The 19,188-nt window shown below is 44.7% G+C and overlaps 2 long non-coding RNA genes across 2 annotated transcripts; both read right to left on the bottom strand.

Annotated features, from left to right (window-relative positions):
* Positions 1-12,956: 12,956 nt before the first annotated feature.
* LOC128313862 (uncharacterized) lies at positions 12,957-16,768 on the bottom strand. Its single transcript, XR_008294878.1, has 3 exons — positions 16,713-16,768; positions 16,001-16,046; positions 12,957-14,315 (listed from the first exon to the last, which is right to left on the bottom strand). It is a non-coding gene; the product is annotated as an uncharacterized LOC128313862 (long non-coding RNA).
* Positions 16,769-16,967: 199 nt separating this feature from the next.
* LOC106985529 (uncharacterized) lies at positions 16,968-18,746 on the bottom strand. The gene is made up of 3 exons (XR_003422325.2): positions 18,006-18,746; positions 17,792-17,896; positions 16,968-17,711 (listed from the first exon to the last, which is right to left on the bottom strand). It is a non-coding gene; the product is annotated as an uncharacterized LOC106985529 (long non-coding RNA).
* Between the last annotated feature and the right edge of the window lie 442 nt (positions 18,747-19,188).

The raw sequence follows: 19,188 nt of genomic DNA, 5'->3' as shown, positions 1-19,188 counted from the left end.
TCAATGCAGTAAGAAAAAAAGGTGGGGGGACACCTGCACCTGGGTGGCTCAGTAGGTTGAGTGTCTGACTCTTGATTTCAGATCAAGTCACAATCAAGTCAGGTTCGTGGGATCAAACTCCGTATCAGGCTCTGCGCTAAGTGTGAAGACTGCTTAAGATTCTCTCTCTCTCCCTCTGCCCCTCTCACCTGTGCTCTCTTTCTCTCAAATTAAAAAATAAATTTAAATTTAAAAAGTAATAAAAGGATTAAATTTACTAAGTGTCTAAACTTAAAGGAAAATACCAGACCAATTCACGGAAGACGATGATCCATTTACAAGAAAAACGAAGACTTCCAATGGCTTCCTTTAGTCCTGTGCAAGCGGTACATACATCTTGTTTTCCCCAACAGTAGGATTCGGGATTACAATCCCGTTTTCCTATTTTGACTAATTCAGAGGCCTTTTGAGAGGGTTGATTTGATCAAAGCAATGGGAAGTATTTTAACTCTTACAAGTTCTTGGACTCTAAAATAGATGGTACTCACGACGTCACAACACTGACATGGGCCGTGCGGAAGGTCACATCTAAATCAAAAGAAAGAACACACCTGAGCACAGTGGGAGAGTTAATCACCATAATGCTAGATGCCATACAGCAGTTTCATGGGATGGGGTCAGATCTGGATGAGTGTCCAGCAAGGGAGAGGTACCCGTGTGGCAGTCATTGGTTTTGCTACACTAACTGCTAAGTGTTTATTGAGCACCTAACTATGTGAAAGACCCCATGCCAGGTCCAAAGACATATAAAATGGGTCCCTTGCAAGCTGCTTATGCTATGGTTTCCCTCAGTGCTTAGGGTTTGGAAAGCACGCAGGAGTAGACCAGTAATCAAAAGTGATTTGTAAAGTAGGCTAGCAAGTGCTATGCACCCAATACTTGGAATAGAAGACAGAGGCTAGGCAGGTGGCTCTTACTTCTAAATTCCAATTTCTCTTGCTGTAGCGTTTAAACTTCTGTGGGGAACAGGAAAAGGTGACTAAATGGACGTCTGTATTTACCTCTATATTGGCCTTCCAGAAACGTGTTTATTGGGATTCTATATAGCCATTTAAATATGTTAGATTCTAAATATGCTGAACGGAGTTACATGTGCTTTTTTGGAAAGTTGTCTAAGGGATGCAAAGGTAAAAAACAAGTTCTGGAAATTATGTAGTGGGATATAGGTGCCCCTGTATATATATATGCATAGAAACTTTCTGAAAGAAAATTAAGATTCATTCACAGTGTTCCCAGGAGGCAGAAATGGCAGGTCAGGTGGTAAAAGAGGTCAGAGTAGCAACCAGTGCTTTTCATTTTCCATTCTTTTGTGCTCTCTGATTTTTTGCTAATCTTGAGCATTTTTACAATTGTATGAGAGGGTTTTAAATTTTTAAACATTTTTGTACCACCAAAGCAATGTTTCCATAAGACAGAATTTCTGGAATACAGATTTCCAAAAATAAAAAATAATGCACATTTATAACCTCATCTACCAAGAGATAACATTTGTGAAAGCCTTGGTGTGTGTCTTTCCAGACTTTCAATCTTCCACCTATTTCTTCGTTTTAACAAAGAATCATGCTCTCTTTATTTTTAAGATTCATACTTTAATGTTGTCTTGCGATCTGAATGTTTTCATTTAATAATTTACCGAGAATATTTTTCCTGGGAATACGCCTCCATTTACAGCACTGTTCTTCAAAGACTGGATGGTATTCCAGTGTATTTGTCATACCATCATGTACTGAATCAATTCTCCTTATGTTGGATATCTAGGTTGCTTCTAATTATTCTCTTTCTCCCTTACGAACAATGTATTGATTCACCTGATAACTAAATCTTTGTGCGCATGTCTTATTATTTCTTATGGCCAAATGCTTAGAAGTAGGATTGCCAGTTTGAAGCTTTCGATATGTAGAGTCAACTTACCCTTCCGATAGCATACACCAATTTGCTTCCTAGCCAAGAGCATATAGGAGTGCCCATTTTCCTGTATCCTTGCCAAGCTGAAAATATTTGTTTCTAAACCCATTCTTAAAGGGTTTTATAGACCGCCTCCCCCTACCCCCCATCCTCACTGGTGCAATTTCATCTTACCAACCAGAATATTAAGTTAAAACTGAAGCTGTGCTCATTATGGTATTTAACATGAAGTGTTTATTGTCTACTCTTGGGGGACTGCAGCTCGGGTCCCTGCAGGCCATATTCTTTGATGTCATAGACGTGCACAAAGCCTTCCTGGTCGGCCACGTAGGCGAGGGCATCTCTTGCTGTCACTGCGATGCTGCTGACCTGTGCTTTGTCTCTGGACTGAAAAACACATGCACATGGTCCATCACACGCACACACATTGGGTCCATCATACACACACACACACACACACACACGGCCCATCACAGATGCACACGGGGCCCATTGCCGATAAAGCTGATTTGTCAGACAATGGCAAGTGGAATGCTGCATCCCATTTGCAGTAAGAACTCATCACTGTGCCTGTGTTAATCTTTCAGCAAGATAGGGTATGCTATATAGATAATCAAGCTAAAAACTTGGAGCCCAGAAGAGTCGCTGTGTTGCACAGTCAGGCTAGTGTCGATAAAGAAAAAAACGGGCGCCTGGGTGGCTTAGCTAGTTAAGCGTCCGACTTCAGCTCAGATCACGATCTCACAGCAGTGAGTTTGAGCCCCACGTCGGGCTCTGTGCTGACAGCTCAGAACCTGGAGCCTGCTTCGGATTCGGTGTCTCCCTCTCTCTGTGCCCCTCCCCTGCTCGCACTCTGTCTCTCTATCTCTCTCAAAAATAAATAAACATTAAAAAAAATTTTTTTAAGGAAAAAAAACAACAACAAACCCCAAGCGTGGAAGTTATTTCCAATCGACTGTCCAACTTATAGGAGTGAGGTTTGCAATGGGACGGGCCCCACCGAACAGCCTCCAGAAGGTGACAGAACCTGTGAAGAGAGGACAGCAGGAAGACCACCGGGGGGTGTGCACTTCACCTGTGCCTCCGAGTCTCCTGAGACTTTGCTGCCAGGCACTGCAGCCTCGTGACACCAGGGGCCTCTTCTTATATCCTTGGCTAGAATTATCTGTGAATATAGGGGAAGAGGGTCCTCTTCGTGGGTTTTGAATCAAAGGGCTCAGTGGCCTTTTCTGTCTCCACTAATCTAGGCAACTTTCCTGATGAGAAGGGCAGATTCGGCTATGGAGGAAAGGTCTGGAAGTTAGAGCTGTGGCAATAATCTGTGTGTGTGTGCACGCGCGTGTGTGTGTGCACGCACATGCATGTGTGTGTAAGTACTTATTTTAAACACACTGTGTGGGGCCTGCCTAGTCAAAGGGATTCTTGGGCTGGGGGGGTCTTTGTCACCTATCAGCCACAATTCTTGAATGTGTTTTACACATGGGTGTTCATGTAGCAAGCCTTTGTGAAGTGGGGACCCCACGCATATCACTTGCTCTTGGGAGTTCCCTAAATTACGAGGTTGAAGTTTCCTCCTCTTAGGGCCAACGGGGCTCTGTGATCCCACCAGGCAAAGCAGAAGCCATGGATGCCTCAGTGTGGAGGGTGGAGAGGAGCATCCAAGGGCATCTGCAGCTTTGGAGCTGGGGCCATGGGTCCAAAGTCCAGAGGACATAGCCTCCCTAACTACCTAACGAGAACGCGAACGACCACCCCGGGATCTGTACACACAACTTGAGCTTCCCCTCTGCAACCGGAACACAGGTGGCTGGCTGTTTTTCAACTCATAATTTTAATTAAAATCCTGGAGCTTTGGAGCAGGACTGTGGCCCACTTGTTGCATTTTACTAAAGCCTGAGGGTCATGTCATTTGTGTAACGTAGCCTCACTAGTTAGTGGCAGATCTGGATTCAGAAGCTCATCCTCAGGCTCTCAGGGGAGCCCTGGCTTCTTCCTCCTAAAACGAGCAGGATACATAGCTGATCTACACTTAGGATGCTTTGTTCTTCTTAAGGCTCTTCCATCAGGCTGCCTGTGCTTACTCGTGGCTCTCCCCTTAAAAGGCTGCGCTTGGTGTTCATTTAGCCTGACTACATGATGTCCTCGGTGACCCACTTCATTTGTAGAGGCCTCTGAGTGGGCAGCTGAGGCGAGGAAACTTGATTTGGAGGAAGTGAGAGTCAGGCCCTCACTCCCTGGGTGATCACCTCCCTGGCTGGCAGGACCGGGGCCAGAGCAGGTAGGGTAAGGGCCTTAGTCAGCCTGGGCTCCAAGGACAGAGAGGCTGGAAGGAGAGATAGCAGAGGTTGTGGAGGGGAGTAGTGAGTGCTTAGGGACCCTCCCTTTCCAGATCCAGGCCTGCAGTGGCCAAATATTAGAAAAGAGCAGCACAGCCCCTACAGGAAGCTATTCTTACCTTGGGGCCCGTTGGTGATTAGGGAAGTGGCCACTGATTCAAACTTGGCTGCTTGAGTCTTCAAGAGGGCAAGACAGGAAACGCTCCGACCTGGGCCTGGTGACCAGGGAGAGTTTGGGTGTGCTCACAGCCCTTTCTCCCACCTTCTTCTGTAGCTCTGCCCCCCAGCACACCCCCTCCCCCACCATGGGCCTGAAGCAGGAGCTGTGCACACAGGGGCGTGGACATGCTGGCGTCCTCACTGGTTAAGAACCAACCCAGGTAGGGGTGCCTGGATGGCTCCGTCTGTTGAGCGTCCGACTTCAGCTCGGGTCATGATCTCACAGTCCATGAGTTCGAACCCTGCATCGGGCTCTGTGCTGACAGCTCAGAGCCTGGAGCCTGCTTCAGATTCTGTGTCTCCCTCTCTCTCTGCCCCTCCCCCCTCATGCGCTCTCTCTCTCTCTCTCTCTCTCTCTCTCCCCCTCTCTCTCTCTCTCTCTGTCAAAAATAAATAAACATTAAAAAAAATTTTTTAAATAAAAAGAACCAACCCAGGTAAAGTCAGGTGTGAAGGCAGATGGCCCTGGCATCGCCCAGGAGCCTAGGACTTTTGGAGAGAAACAAGGATTTGGGAGGCTTTGCCCAGGACTTTACAGGTGCTTCTCAAGAAGTCCCCACTCCCTAGAAATTCTTGGATTGAAATAATATGAATTAACCATTATGTCACCTCTTACATTTACCAAGATACAAAACCATGTGAAATCCTATGGTACTGGATTATTAGTCCCATGGTCAGAGAGAAAGTGGAGACTTAGAAAAGTCAAAAGCTTTGCTCAAGGCCAAAAAGATGTCCATTCTTTCATTCACTTGTTTTTGATGAACATGTGTTAAATCTCTGGTACAGCCCCGACATTGTGCTGAGAGCAGTGGATAGAAGGAGAGGCAGAGGGCCACACTGAGGCAAAAGAACTATTCCCAGGAATGAACAGGATGCTGCTGGCACATGCAGGACGGGACTTGTTGTGTATGGAGAAGGGAGAGGTCAGAGAAGGCATCTGAGGGGAAGCAGCATTGAATCTGGAATCTTGAAAGATGTCTCGGGCACTGGGCAGAGAGGGCTGGCTAGGAAAAGTCATCAAACTCTATCTTCTCTGTACAGCCAAGGGTTGGAATACATTCTAAGTCCACCTCCCTGCTTCCTCCTGGTCTTCCACTCCCCCTGCTATACTTTAAGCACCATCGACACAGGAGCCACATCTGTTTTTTTTTTTTAAGCCACTTATCTGTAAATTCTCTCACCATGCTTACTACATAGAACTCAAATATTTGCTGTTAAATAAAAATCCTGGAAACTTAGATGAAACCTGTGAGAACCACAAAGAACGTTGCTACTTGAGGTTGTGGGCAAGGAGCTCTCTTTACATTTTTCTCTTTGAGTCTGTGGGCATCGGGGTACGTGGCCCAGACTGAAGGTGCCATGAATGGTCTCATGTAAATAAGGGGCTATATAAATAATGGGGCTGGTGCTGAAGTTAAATACAAGGGGTGCTGTCTCACTACCATGGGGGTACCCATGAACCAGGCTGTTAATCATTCAGCAATACTTATTTTGGCCTCTGAGCTCACCACAGTGGACATGATAGACTCAGGCCATGCCCTCAAGCAGAAAATGATTATAATTAGGATTATCTATTTAATGGACACTTTCTATGTGCCAGGCACTGAGTTAGGCATGTTCTCAACATTCCTGTACTTTAATCATCACAACAATCTTAGGTAGACATTATGTTTCTGATTTGGCAGGTGGTGAGACTGTTTTAGAAAGAATTACATTGCCTAAGGCACACAAGTTAACCATAGAAGGGCTGAGATTCAAACCCAGATGTGTTCACATCCAAAGCCCATGCCCTTGATATTGGATTTTGTAGTTGTCTTTGGAAGGCTGAGGATTCTTAGAAGCAGGATGGAGGGTCCACCCACATGGCGGTATGGCTCTTGCCCGTACCCAATGCCTGGGATATACCTATAGTGATTAGGCTAAGTGTTACCTTACTCTCAGTTTATCAGATCCTTGGGATTATTGACACAAGGGGGGGGGCAAGATGGGGGGCAGGTAAAAGAGGGGCATATGCAGCAAAGAGAAAGTCCCTTCACTTTGCCCACATTCGTCCTGCAGAGGGCCTGCAGTCCCAAGAAATGGGTCTGCATGTCACTTCCCTACTTTCCTCAGGGAGAATTTCACTTCCCTAAACCTCAATCTTCTTCATCTGTGATATGGAGACAATACTTCCTATTTCATAGAGTTTGGCCAGGAGTAAGTGAGACACTATGTGAATTGCGCTACATGACCTTGCAGAGATAGCTGAAAGGGGACAATGAACCTACAGTTCATGGCACAGAGACGCTCAACAAATGGTAGCTTTCATAATCATTGTTACTGAACTCTCTGGCCTCAGTTTCCTCATCTGTGAAAACGGGTACAATAGCACCTATCTCTTAGGGTTAATGTGAATGCTAAATGAGGTAAAATATTAAAAGCACCCAGGAAAATACACACAGGATTAAATATTTATATAATATTTGTATATTGTTATATTAATTATAATTCTATTATTAAATAGTAGATACTATTTAAGTTATTATATTTATGAAATATTATATTGTTATATAGACAAATATCATTATTTACAAACAAGAAAATATTATTATATTGTTTTCCTAGTTAAAAAGCCTTAGTATCTAAGAACTAATAAATGAATTCAGCATAATAGCAGGATACAAAGTCAACACCCAAAAATCTGTGCATTTCTATACACAGACAAGAAACACTCTGCAAAGGAAATTGCAAAAACAACCCCAGTAGAATAAAAAAGAATAAAACACTTAGGAATTAACTAAGGAAGTGAAAGACTTGTACGATGAAAACGACAAATAAATTCAAAACATTTATTTATGTTATGAAAGAAATTGATAACCTAAATAAATGGAAACATATCCATGTTCGTGGATTGGCAGACTTAATATTGTGAATACTACCCAAAGTGATCTACAGACTCAATGCAATCTCTATCAAAATCCCAATGATGATTTTTGCAGAAATAGAATACCTATCCTAAAATTCGTATGGGATCTCAAGGACCCCGGATAGCCAAAATTTTTTCAAGATTTTTTTAATCTTGAAAAAAAAAGAGCAAAATTGAAAGACTCACACTTTTTGATTTTAACATTTACTGTAAAACCACAGGAATCAAAACAGTGTGGTACTGGTATAAAGACAGACATGTAGATGAATGGACTAGAATAAAGATCCCCAAAATGAACCCTGACGTTTATGGTCAAATGATATTTGACAAGGGTGCCCAGATTGTTCAATGGGGAAAAGAGAGTCTTTTCAACAAATGGTGTGGGGAAACTGGACTATCCACATGCAAATGGATGAAGTTGGACCCTTATCTAATGCCACATACAAAAATTAACTCAAAATAGATCAGAGGACTAAACGTAAAACCTAAACGAGAAAAACTCTTGGAAGAAAACACAGGCCAAAAATTTCATGACGTTGAATGTGGCAATGATTTCTGGGCTATGACACTAAAGGCACAGGGACAAAATTAAAAATAGACAATTTGGACTTTGTGAAAATTTTGAAAAATGTACATCAGAAGACACTACCCAGGGTAAAAGGGCAACCTATAGAATGAGAGAAAATAGGGGCGCCTGGGTGGCTCAGTCGGTTAAGCGTCCGACCTCAGCTCAGGTCACGATCTCACCGTCCGTGAGTTCGAGCCCCACGTCGGGCTCTGGGCTGAGGGCTCAGAGCCTGGAGCCTGCTTCCAGTTCTGTGTCTCCCTCTCTCTCTGACCCTCCCCCGTTCATGCTCTGTCTCTCTCTGTCTCAAAAATAAATAAACGTTAAAAAAAAAAATTTTTTTTAAAAAAGGAATGAGAGAAAATATTTGCAAATCACATATCTGGTAAGGGATTCATATCCAGAATATATAGAGAACTTCTAAAACTCAACAACAACAAAAAAACCCCAAACAACCTGATTCAAAAATGGGCAAAGGACTTGAACAGATGTTTTTCCAATAAAGATATACAAGTGGCTGACATGCACATGAAAAGATGCTCAACATCACTGATCTTTAGGGCAATGCAAATCAAAATCATAATGAGATACCCCCTCATACCCATTAAGATGACTATTAAGACAAACAAACAAACAAACAAATGAAATAACAAGGGTTGGTGAGAATGTGGAGAACTTGGAAACCTGTGCACTGTCGGTGGCCATGTAGAATGACAGAACCACTGTGGAAAACAGTACAGAGGTTCCTCAAAAATCTAAAATAAAACTGCCACATGATCCAGTAATTCTACTTCTGGACGTATACCCAAAAGAACTGAAAAGCAGGGTCTTGAAGAGATACCGGCACACCCATGCTCACGGCAACGCTATTCACAGTGGCTAAAATGCAGAAGCAACCCAAGCAGCTACTAATGGGAGAAGGGATAAGCAGACTGTGGTACACCCACAATGGAATATTATTCAGCCTTAAAAAGGAAGGAAATTCTGTGATATGCTACAACAGGGTGAAACTTGAGGACATTACATTAAGTCAAATAAGGCAGTCACAAAAAAGACAAATATCGTATGATTCCACTTACACGAAGGACCTATGGTAGTCAAAATCGTAAAAATAGAAAGTATCATGGTGGTTGCAGGGGATGCGGGGAGGGGAGAATAGGGAGTTAGTGTTTAGGGGTGACAGTTTCGGTTGGGGATGATGAAAGGTTCTGCAGGCAGGAAGTGGTGATGGTGCACAGCCACGTGATTGTGTTTAATACCACCCAACTTTAAGTTTTGGTGTGTGTGTTTTACCATAATAAACAAAGAGGAGGAGGAGAGGAGGCAGAGGGGAGGGAGGGGGAGGAAAGGGAAGTGGAGGAGCAGAGAGAAAAAGCCTTAGTCTCCCAGTGAGCTCACTGCTTTCCTGGATTTTAGCCTGGTTGAAATCTGCCTCTCTCTTTCACTCTTAAATTCTTTCTCTTTGTTGCGAAGGAAGATGTAACCATCCCAGATGTAAGGAAGAACGAAGCTAAAATGTTGGAAAGTCAGCAGAAAGGATGTGTTTCCAGCTCATTTGGCTTTGCCTGCTCAATCGCCTCTCTCTCTCTCAGCTCCCCTCTCTACTGAGAATGACTTCAGAAGAATTGTCCAGACAGTTTTCCAAATAAGATGATGACCTCTTAACCAATCCCATGTGAAAAAGACCACTGGGTTCCTTGACCTTCCAGAAGAGCCAGGACTGCTCTTTCCTGGAAGGGTGGGGAACTTTCACATACTTTCACCTCGTTTTTTGCAATGTAGAAATGTGAATTATTGGTAACGATGGCTGGCTTTGCATTTGGGGAGCAGAAAAGGAGTTTCTCAAAGCCAACAGTCACATAACTTGAAGCAATAAATGCTGCTGCAAACAGGGTTTTAAATTAGAGCTGCTGGCTAAAAGGTCAACATCGCATTCTTGGCCAGTGACTTTATTTTCATTTTAATGGCAATGAAAATAATCTTTTAGAAGGAAATGCCATCACTTTTTCCCCAAAGGTTTTTAAAACTTTTAGGCACTCTGGGAAAGAGCTTCATAGAAGAATCTTTTTTGTTATCGTAAAGGGGGTAGGAATAGACTGGATAATAAGTCTATAGGTAAGAATTTCTTTTTAATCTCATGGTGCTTAGTGGTTTCCGTTGCTAGCCACTGCCTTCCGGAGTGTCTCTCTCGCAGTCCAGAGGCTGATCACATTGCTTTACCATTATTTTACTTACTGGGCATTCATATCTTGTCTCTGAATTTAGACTGTGAGCCCCCTGAAGGCAGGGTCAGGCCTCGCATCTCTCTCTCATCTTTTCTATGCATCTCCCTCAGGGTTATGCCCATGGGAGTGGTTCAAAGATATTTTCTGATCAAGTAAGTCATTAGAACTTTTCCTTGGCTAGTAAGTTATCAAATGCCTAAAGTGGGGATTCCAGGGTAGGGTTCTCTGAGGGTTTGCTGCTTGGGCTTCAGGAAATGCAAGAACTTACCAGTTTTATGCAAAATCACCAGTGCCTTGTGTCTCCCCTGTTGGGGCTCCATGGGTATGAGGTAGTGGGTCCCCTGGCTGTTGGCAGATGAGTGGCTGCAGACTGTGACTTGGGAAAAATAAGCCTGGACTCTGGAGGTAGGGCAAGGACTGATAGGAAGCCTTTGGCGGCTGTGGGTTCCCACGGTTTTCCATCCAGCACAGCCAGCCATGAAACTGATAGTGTGTTTTTCAAATGGTTCATGACTTAGAGGGAGAGGGGTGTGGTTACCAGCCCCAGGACCCAGCCCTGGACCTGCACATAGCAGGAGCTCATCAATATGTTTTGAATGAAGATGTGAATGAATGGGCCCATGATCACATTAGCAGAGAGAGGGGGTCTTAAAGAAATGGAACCAGGGTAGAGAAATTAGAGAGAATGGGGTGGGAGAGTGGGGAAAAGTTTTGCAATAAAATATACAAGTAGTAAGGACTGATCCATGTTGGGGCGTGTGGGGGATCGTGGGACCCTGGGGGCACCCGAAGGGCTAATGCGTGTGGTGAGGGTGGCATTAAGCTTGAGGGCACACAGCTGAGTGACACATCAGGAGATGATGTCTGAGGTGGGATAGGGGACAGGAGTGATAGCTAGGAAAAGGAGCCCATAAAGAGTGGTATTAAAGACACAGGGCTAAAATCGGCACTGTAGCAGAGACCAAGGGGCTCAGCAGGAGAGACAATCCTTCATGTGGACAGTGGATGAAACAAGGCTCCCAAAGGTAGTGGGCAAGGCTGTGAGATAGGCTCTGATGGATGAGTGCCTGGGATATGGACTGAGCTAGCTAAACTCTTAAGCTCCCTCCCAGCTTTGGGAATTTCCATTTGACAGGTTAAACCTGAAACCAGGCTAATCCCTTCTCACCTGGATGCTGTCCAGACCTGAGATTTCTTTAGCCGATGAGCCAGGAGTCCAAGCCTGCTGGGGCCTGTGCAGAACGGCCATGGAGCCTGCCCCTCACCTACCTTTTCTTTCTTCTGCAACCATGAGAGGGGCTGAGAGTGTTCAGCTTGCAGTAAATGTGGCCTGAGATGACGTTCCAAATGATGACCTCTCCATTGTAACTGGAAGTCAAGAGAAGAAAAGGTGGGCATTGAGCCACACAGAGGATGTCCTCTTTGTGCCCATGGTTCTGAGAAGGAGAGAGATGGAGAGGGACAGGGTAAGAAATCAAATTCTCAATCACCCATAGATAGTTCTCCTTCATCTTATCCCTAAGACAGAGGATGCAGACGGGTTCCTCCTCCTGTGCTTGCCCACGATGGAGACTCACCTAGAACCTCATGACCCAGCCCCAAGGATCAGGGCATCCTTCCAGGCAGGAGTCTGTGTACAGGTCAGCCAGAGAGGTGCTGCCTCTCCTTGGGTCAGTTCTACTACCTTCCCCAGGGAAGTGATAATCCTAGCAGCTTCCTGACCTCCCCACACAGCTGACAAATGGAGTGTTTGCGGGGAGCCCTGTTTGGGGCTGAAATGGTGATGGCAATGGGATAATGGAAACCAGCTCTGGGCCAAGGTGATTTGGCTTCCCAACAGCTCAGTTCTAAGTTCCAGAGTGTGCTGTCCCTTGACTTGATTCCTACAGGGCTCCCATCTGCGGCTTACACATGCAGTTAGGAATTTAGATCACCTACTCTCCTCGAAAGGAGGATTTGGATATGGATCCTTAAGAAAGATGAGAAACCAAAATGGAGTTTTTTGAGGGCAGTGCTGCAGAGAGCTTAAAGAGCTCCCGGCCACAGTCCCTCAACATCCTCACTGGGGTACAGTTTCCATGTGAAGAGACTTGGCTTCTCCTGGTGCTGTAGAGGCATCATTTCTCCCTTGCTCTCACATACTTTCCACAGAGTGTCCCCTGGGGACCTGTCCATGTCATCTAAGATGTCCCTTCTGCCTGAAAGTGGCTGGGAAGGTGGTGGCATAAGACAGTTGGAAAAGAGAAGGTCAATGGCTCTCTCTTTCCCACAATCTTCTGCCAAATCCTGTCTCCTTCTGTGACTTGTGACCATGTATGTCTGGGATCCTCCTCCTCCTGTGATCCCCCACTGCCCACACCATGACGTGTACATGCCTTAGCATGACTGTCAAGCTCTAACTTTTCAACCTCATTTCCCTCCTGTGTCTGATGCCCCAGCCCCTCAAACTTTTCATAGCCCTCCAGACAACATGCTTTTCATGCATGCTTCCCGACTTGGCTCATGCTTTCATGCTTTCCCCCTTCCCATCATCTACATTGCTTTCCTCACCTCGGACTCCTGGGAAAATCCTAGTAATCTTTCGATCTCCTGTGTGATGTTAGAGCAAAGTTAGTAGTTCCCACCTCTAGGCTTCTCCCACGTCTTTACGTTATTATATCATTTGTCACATTGCATGATTATTATTTCCGTAGTTTATCTCCTCACCAGGCTGTGAGATTCTGGGCCAAGAATCACATTGTTTTTTAAAAATATTTTTTAACGTTTATTTATCCTTGAGAGACAGAGCATGAGCAGGGGAGGGGCAGAGAGAGGGGGAGACACAGAATCCGAAGTAGGCTCCAGGCTCTGAGCTGTCAGCACAGAGATCGATGTGGGGCTCGAACCCACGAACCGTGAGATCATGACCTGCGCCAAAGTCGGACGCTCAACCGACTGGGCCACCCAGGCACCCCAGGAATCACATTTTATTCACGTTGTATCTCCTGGCCCTATCCATTAAGCATGACACTATAAAAGTGCCCCAAAATATGTGTTGAGTGAGTTAATAGTTGAATAAATAAATATTTGAATGCACTAACACTTCACTGACTTGCCTGACAATGCCTCCTTGCAATGACCTTCACTTCCAGGCATTTTCTGCACAACTTTGTTCTTTCACTCAATAATCACTAATCTGCGAACTCCGGGAAGGCAGAGATCATGAGATGACCCTTTTGATCATAACTTCATCTTCAGTGAACAAAGCACACTTGGTCCACAATCTGCACTTGGCATATGCTAGTTGAATGGAATCAAATTAATTAGGCATTGCTATAAAGTGGGCACTGGGCTAGGTCCTGGGAATACCATGGTGAAGGCAGACAAGGCCTGGCCTCATGGAGTTTGTATTCTAGTGACTTGTACCTTTTGGAATGTTTATGGGGGTTTAAGGTAGGGTTGAGCTGTAGCACACGGTTGGGCACAGTGACTTTGCTTTCTTAGCACTTGTCTTATTGGCTTGGCATCCAGACAATTCTGAGGGAGGTCATTCAACCATAGGAGGCTGCAGAAAGTTGGGGCACTTTGCTAATAAGAATCACAAGAAGTATCCCGGTTGTGGGCCCCCAACAAGCCACAGGGCAGGAATGTCATCTCTTCGGTTCCCTGGCTGCCCAAAGGTGACACAGCAAATGCATACAATTTTGCATGCCAAGCAGAAATAGGAAGTACATGCTTCTTTCAGGAAAGTCACACCCACCACATCTTGGGCTGGCATTCCTGTACTACATGAATCCTGGCTGAGCTCATGGAGAGCTGCATGGATTGGCTTCCGTAGCCCCATGCCCCAATCTGAACACAAGGCCATCACTCTTCCTGGAGGGGAAGCAGCTGCCTGGAGCCCAGTACTTCTGGCTCTACCTGGACCCCAGTCATGATTCCTGCCACAGCAGAGGCTTTTGAGGTCCTTGTGACAACCCTAGGCAGGCCCAGGAGAGTCAGGGTGAGCCTCTGAGTGACAGATATCCTCAACATGTGCCACTGTTTGGGTTGAGAGCCAGACAGTGTGGACCAGGGCTCACCAGGTCATCCTGCCAGTGTGGCTGCGGCTTCCAGAAGTGATGAAAGTCACATGGTGCATCCTGTATGCAAAGCCAAGGAAGAGACGTTGTATAAGCAGTAAAATGAGCTGCCAACACACTCACAACTTCAGAGAGAAGGTGTTGGCACATTTTATAACCCTACCCCTCACCCCACCAGTGATGTAGTTTTTCGAAATGTCAAAGCAAATTCCTCTAGTGCTAGTGGGAATAAAAAGCAATCCACTTCTGACGTTTGGGTGATTGCATTTCAACAAATCATATGTCAACTGACAAACTCTCCTTGGATGGTCTGCATAGCTTTGCCTTCATAATAAGAAGCCATAGCCGCTGCATGTGTTAAAACAAAAGCCGTCAGCTCAGGAACCTATAATACCAAAGGATGGATTCAACACCAGAGCTTCTCAGGTAGTCGTCTCTCAAATCATCTGGGGATGCAAGGCTTAGGCTGTGAAATACGGCTCGCCTTCAAACGAATAAAGAACTTACAATGTTTAAAGACCTTCAGAAATCCATGACCATCCAGCATAGTGAGCAGGGGAAATAAAATGTCACAGGTAGATTTAAAACTTAGTTTCAGTCAGCATTTTCAACTTCTCCTGTCCCTTCTCCATCTCTAAGCAATAAAAAAATACTTTTCCCCCCAGAGATGCTTATAGATGGCATTTCATCTCCTCTTCCCACTTACAGAGGGACCAGGGCATAAAGACAAGGTGGGAGGAAGAAGGGAGAAAGTAAGGGCTGGACAATTGACAGAGTGGTTAGCCCTCACTTAGGGGCAAGGATATGCGAGATATGCTGACGCCCCAGCGTGCCGGGGAGGAGGGAGCATGACAGCCGGGGTACGAGGGGTAAGAATACAAGGCAAAGTGTGTAGAGCTCCACGTTCCAGGCACGGTCTGCTTTGAATTCCCAGGGATGCCCTCTGTGCCTCTGATAGCTCTTCTAGCTAACGCTTCGTGATACTGCGACTTACGATAAGAAATAGGTATTCGGTCTCTGTCCCCACTTCTGGCAGATAGCTCCTAAAACCCTTGGAATTCCCTAAGTGCTGAGAGCATGGGAGGTGTCTGAAGTTGGTGGGGGGGCACGAAGACCGGGCTTGTGGGACTGAGCCTGTAACCTGTGGATCTGATGCTATCCCCGGGTAGATGGGCCAGGATTGAGCTGAATTGTAGGACACCAGCTGGTGTCAGAGAATTGATTGTTGATGTGGGAACCAGTGCCCTCCCAGAGTTAGGTGAAGAGTCATTATACTTCCTCCCATAAAAGAGAGCTAGAGGGGTGCCTGGGTGGCTCAGTCAGTTAAGCGTCTGCCTTCGGTTCAGGTCATGATCTCATGATTCATGAGTTGGAGCCCCACATCGGGCTTTCTGATGTCAGTACAGAGTGTGCTTCAGATCCTTTGTGCTCCTCTTTCTCTGGCCCTGCCCCACTATGTCTCTCTCTCTATCTTAAAAATAAATAAATAAACTTAAAAAAAAAGAAAACTAGAGGGAAGAAACAGAAACAAAAACCAAAGTAAAAAAGGTTTCTAAAAGGGAGGAAGAGAGGGAGGGAGGAAATTCTTCTGTCTATATCATGGCTTAACTTGTAGAGAGAGCAGAAGTCTAAAGAACTACTACAAACTGATTTTAGTGTGAAAAGAATCAAGGGTAGGGTTGGTGGGGAGAGGATAGCAATCTGAAGCAGGGTTTTGAATAGCTCATTTTGTACATTTCACTTACAAAATACACATTTATTCTTCTGTCCCATCCAACAGCTATGATGCACCTAGAACAGTAACAGAGTAGTAGTACATCTCAATACTTGAGCTTATCATCTCTTTACTTTTTGCACGCAATCAATACTGTGGTTTAATTTTGCCATGTCTATATGATAAATGGAGAGAGCAAGATAAAATGTGATTTGATAAATTAGGGTCAGCGTTTTCACTGCTACTTAAGGGATCTATAATTTCCGAGGTCTATGGATGCTACTCTAGGAGCAGTTGCCCTTCTGAAGGTTAAGTGATCCTAAGAGCTCGGTTGAAACACCAGGCAAGGGCACAAACAGAAACCAATCGGGAATTGTTTTCACTCTTTTTGTGTTCAGAAGAGAATTTATTGGATTTTTATTCTTGGCCTTGTGGCTGCTGAATTTAATTACTCTGGTAATCTAGTCTGTGATTTATTCTTCAAGAAAGCATTTGGTGGAGAGATACAGTGCTCCCTATCTCTACCTCTAAATAGTCATCAAAATGTGCAGAGAATTGCTTCCAATATTCTAGAAGAGCCTAGTTGCCTAAATTACCATCAGGGAGCAACCAGGGTTCTCGGGAATGCTTTGACATATTTCCTTCTGGAAAATTCCCTTCATTGTCTTGGTGTCCTCCTCCAGCATAGATTTTGTATCAAAAAGATGCATCCCCCTCTTACATCCAAGCTGAATATAACTTACTTATTTTGGTTCACCTCCAAGTAGGTACAATCACAGACTTCACTTTGCTTTTCATCTAGAAAGATAACATTGTCACCTTCTATTAGACATCCTTCTTTATTAGTCCTTAAATCAGTTTACACATGTTGTCTCAATTCAATGATTATTGGGGAAAACTTGCGTACTTTCTAGTTTTCAGACCACAGTTAGGTGTCTTTCAAACCACCAAAGCCCTGCTGGTTTCCTGCACCACCCCCGCCCCCCACATTGCCCTAAAATGCTGGTTCTGCCCTTGCTCAGCTTTGGGAAGAAGCTCGCCTTCTCCTGACAGGACCCTACACGGTGCCCGGCTCCTCCTGAGTGAGGAGACAAGTGAACACAGGCAGGTCAAAAGCAGAACTTGGAATCACAAACTCATTACTTTGAGTGATTTTTGTCTTTTTTTACTTTGGATTCTTTTATATTCTCTGGTAGTTGAAAAGTTTTTGCCTCTTATCTTCCTCATGGAAAGTCAACAGGCCAGAATTGTGGAAATTCGATCAAAATCAGGTACAGCACATGAACAAGTGGAAAAGTGGCCTTGGAAAAAAAGTCACTAACACACAAAACAGACTAGCTTTTAGTTTGCTCACCCATATTTTGACTTATGTGATGTTTAAAATGTTTAGAAAAGCTAAGCTCTTTTAAGAACGCAGATAAACATACCGGGTGATGAAGGAGCAGGTGCACAAGGCTTAGCTGGGAGCACATACATTCATGTAAAGTACATCTCTCCTCAGTAGAAGTTTAAAGTCATTGGTAAAATGAAGGGCCAGAGAAAAAGAATGTAGGATTGTCACGTGCACCCTAGATCCCATCTCATTTGTTTCTTCTACCTTGACAACAAATGCCCAATCTTGCATCATTATGTTATGGGGAGCCTTGGTAGGAAGCGACTTGCCATGTTTCAGTGTGTGCAGACAATGTCCGTTGTTGTAGCTCCATATCTTCAGACAGCCGTCTCTGCCCCCAGTGACTAGCCTAGGAAACAGTCTTCTGTTAGGAAATCATGTCAGGGAGCTCACTGCCTAATGGCTGAAGCTACTGGAGAAGACACATACCTTCTTCCACTGGAGTCAAAGGTCAGAATGTGATTCCAGCATTGCCATGAGCCCCAGTAAATCCAGAAACAGCCTTCCTGTTTCAAAGTCCCATACTTTTACCACCTGTATCCGGAAGTTGAAAAAAAAAGTGACCTTGAGATACTGGCTATCAAATTAAAGGGAATTTGCATTCAGAAGTCTAGTGCCACAGATATGTAAGATGAAAACTTACCCTGAAGGTATCTTTACTTCCAATACAAGTTGGCTTACCTTGGTGTATTCATTTGCTGGGCTGTATTATAAAATACCACAGAACAGGGGGATTAAATAATACACATTTAGTTTCTCACAGCTCTTGGGGCTGGAAGTCCAAGATCAAATTGTTTGCAGGTTTGGTTTCTTTTGAGTCGTCTCTTCCTGGCTTGCAAATGGCCACCTTCTCATTGTGTCCTCACATGGTCTTTCCCCTGTGTATGCACACCCAGGGTTTCCTTATGTGTCCAAATTTTCTCTTGTTATACGGACACCAGTCAGATTGGCTCAGGACCCACCCTAATATCCTCATTTTAACTTAATCCCCTCTTTAAAGGCTCTATCTCTGCATGCAGTCACATTCTGAGCTGCTGGGATTGGGCCTTCAACATAGGAATATCCGGGAAACAAAATTCATCCCATAACACTCAGCGAGAAGATTAGAAAATTTAGAAATCTTTGGGTAAAAATCTCCTGACTACCAAGGCTCAGAGAAATAGGTGTGGATTGAATTCTAAGCAGCAAAATTTATTCAGCACCAAGGCGAAGCTGAGTGAGGAAGACAGCCTGTTTGGGGGGAAGGATATATCTTCTAAACCCTCAGCTTTCAGGTTTCACTCAGTCTAACTAGTTTGAGTCTTGGAGTGGCTTTCTTTCTGCCCCATTCCTTGAGCAACCTTTGAATGAGAATCATCTGTCAAGGGAGATGAATGTCAGCTTTCATGACCGGTTGAGGTAAGCGCCTACCCCAAGGAGGGCTTCCTCTGGGGCAGGCTTTCTGGAGCCTGTACCCAAAGGCATGGTGGCGTGGGAGGAGAAATACTTGAGGACAACACTCTGTCTCAGAACCACTGAATGTTCCTATTAATCTTCCACTTTGTAAAAGAGGCTATTCCATCGACATCGAGAAATTTCCAGGTCTCCAACCCAGAAACCAGAAGGCATCCTCTCACTGGTGTTGATTTAAATGCCTAAGAGCAGGTTTTTAGTAATGTACACTTTGCTTCCTGCCCCTCTGTCCTTTTACAACGCCAGGGCTCGTGGGGGTGGGAAGGAGGGCGGGGTGTGTCTATAGCTCCGGAGCATCCATTTTTTCCCCTTAATATTGCAATAGACCCTTAGCATTACTGGGTATTACTTTAATTATTCCAACCTTTGCAAAC

This window comes from Acinonyx jubatus, chromosome A1 (genome assembly GCF_027475565.1).
Source record: "Acinonyx jubatus isolate Ajub_Pintada_27869175 chromosome A1, VMU_Ajub_asm_v1.0, whole genome shotgun sequence".
Lineage (NCBI taxonomy): Eukaryota > Metazoa > Chordata > Mammalia > Carnivora > Felidae > Acinonyx > Acinonyx jubatus.
Note: the sequence above shows the minus strand (reverse complement) of the source record. Positions and strands in the feature narration are given on the sequence as shown.